At 40.3% G+C, this 2,496-nt stretch overlaps 1 protein-coding gene across 4 annotated transcripts in view; it reads left to right on the plus strand.

The window, feature by feature from the left end:
* Positions 1-224: 224 nt before the first annotated feature.
* The window catches only part of LOC143033984 (uncharacterized), a 326,328-nt gene continuing 324,056 nt past the window's right edge, over positions 225-2,496 (plus strand). For 3 of the 4 annotated variants that reach the window (XM_076199760.1, XM_076199764.1, XM_076199762.1), the window contains exon 1: positions 225-432. The gene's annotated coding sequence lies outside the window, so the exon portion shown is untranslated. The remainder of the gene's footprint in view (positions 433-2,496) is intronic. The other variant, XM_076199761.1, reaches the window with a different exon arrangement.

Consider the following 2,496-nt stretch of genomic DNA (forward strand, 5'->3'; position numbering starts at 1 on the left):
ACAAGGAACAAAGACAGTAACAAGCCAATTTCACCTCTTCATACGACTGATTACGACGCTGCCGTACCTACAAGAAAACTCGAAAAAGAAGAAAAAAAAAATCTCTGATTCTTCCTCCATCCTTCCCTCCTTCCTTCTTGTCTCTCTCCTCCTCCCCCTCCCTCCCTTCCCCTCCCCACCCGAGCTCATTCTCCGTCTAGAGTTCAGTATTGGTTCAACCACTGCCCTGTGAGGTGTTCCCGGGACGAAGCCGATTTTAGAGGCTGCCCGTCCTCTCGTTCTCTCGTTCGTTCCCGTCCGCGCGTATTATCTCTCGTTTCTGAAATAAAGAGAGCTCGTTTTTTGGTCCCTTTTTTTTTTTTAACAAAGTGCTCGTTCGCTCGCTCGTTCAGTCACTCCCACGGTCCTTAAAATCATCAGGGACGAAAAGTAGTAAGTGATTTTCATGGTTTGGTTGTGATTAGGGACTTGCTCTCTACATGTCTCTCTTTTTCTCTCTTTCTAGTCTCTACCTCCCCATCTCTCTCTCTATGTCTCTTTTTTGAAAAGAACCGTTTATGGTGATCGTAATATGTATGGATGAATGACAATCCTCTTACGTTGTAGACATCTTTTATTCTATACTGTATATCCAAGAACGATAATGTAATTGAAGAAACATAGATATAGAACGATATTTTCCTCTTCAACCCATATGTGACCTCAAACACTTAATCAGTAACCCTATTCCCATTCATATAATCACTTATTCATATATTTCTTTGTTTATATAATTTCCATTTTTTAATTTTTACATTTTTCTATATTTATTCTTTTTTCTATTTTTTTTTTGGTTTATCAGACTCTGAGGACGTAATTTGTGGTAGAATGTTTGCGTTTTCTGCACATACGAGTGACTGGTTTTCGAAAAAACTCCGTTTTCGACATTTCTTCAGTGGGTGGTTCATGATTGGCTCCTTTTGATCAAACTGAGGACGAGAGAGGCGGGGGGGGGGGTGTTGAGGACGCTGAGGACACGGCAAAGGATAGCCGTCGGATACAGGTCACTCGTCTTTTATCTTATCAGTATCCTCGTCTTTTGCCTTCCCTTCTTGAGGTTCTTGATGAATTGATCCATTTCTTAGCCACGGGGATCCGAGATATGTCTTTTTCTGAAGATTCGGGGAGAGGGTTTGATGAGTGGAAACGGAGAGATGGGTTAGACCAGTGGTTCCCAACCCCAGGGTCGCGACCCAAACTAGGGTCGCGAGGGTGTTTTTGAGGGTCGCCAGAGGGTCTTTTTTAACTTTTTTTTTCATTCAAGTTTCAAATGTATTTAGATTCATTGTACTAGTAAATATAAACTGAACTATAGAAACGAAAGTTTATAAACATTATGCAAGTACGTAGAAATATAACATGAAATGGTTGAATTTATTATTACAATTAGGGTCGCGACTCCAGGCTAAGAGTGGATTTAGGGTCGCAGCCAAAAAAGGTTGGGAAATACTGGGTTAGAACAGTGGACGGGGTGTTAGGATGATCACCCTCTCGTTATCACACTGGGCTATTTTTCCTTCGACTGTCGGGTCAGATATGCATCACGCCGCTTTCGTAGAGGATTCGGATATCCTGGACGAACATAAATTTCCTTCAGCATAACATCAAATGACATTCTATGTAAATTGTTGAGAAAATAAAATAGTTTGCCTTAAGTGATTTGACGGCGGATAAAGTGCTGGAGGTAGGAGGTACCGCCGATTAATCGGAGGTTGGAGGTAAAATAGCCCAATGTGATAGCCTCTTCAGCTTGGTCAATTACTCTTGGAGATAATATTCATCGCTACAGCACAAAATTGACCTCGTATTTCATTCCACGAACCAATTCTAACCAGGTCAACTTTCTCTGATATTCATAACTTTCCTGCACAAGGACATTAAATAAGAATATATCTGTAAATTACCCAGTTTCTTGAATATAGTTAAATGTCTGTTTGTCAAGGAAGCTGCTTAACAGAAGAAAAATAAAACTCGAAAATAAGGTCAACTTTCTCTGATATTCATAACTTCCCTGCACAAGGACATTAAATAAGAATACATCTGTAAATTACCCAGTTTCTTGAATATAGTTAACTGTCTATTTGTCAAGGAAGCCGCTTAACAAAAGAAAAAGAAAACTCGAAAATAAGGTCAACTTTCTCTGATATTCATAACTTCCCTGCACAAGGACATTAAATAAGAATATCTGTAAAGTACCCAGTTTCTTGAATATAGTTAACTGTCTATTTGTCAAGGAAGCCGTTTAACAGAAGAAAAATAAAACTCGAAAATAATTGGGGAACCCCGTATAGACGAGACGGACATGAGGTCTACGACGTGAGGAGCTGAAACTGAGACCAAGTAGAATCGAACGAGAGCACCTGTGTGATCTTGACTCTAAAATACTCCTTCACTATTCCATTTTCCAGTGCACGAAACCCCTTCCTTAGACTTAACCCCCGCCCTCCCATCCATCAG

Source organism: Oratosquilla oratoria, chromosome 16, assembly GCF_046742065.1.
Source record: "Oratosquilla oratoria isolate Oo_2021 chromosome 16, ASM4674206v1, whole genome shotgun sequence".
Taxonomy (NCBI): Eukaryota; Metazoa; Arthropoda; class Malacostraca; order Stomatopoda; family Squillidae; genus Oratosquilla; species Oratosquilla oratoria.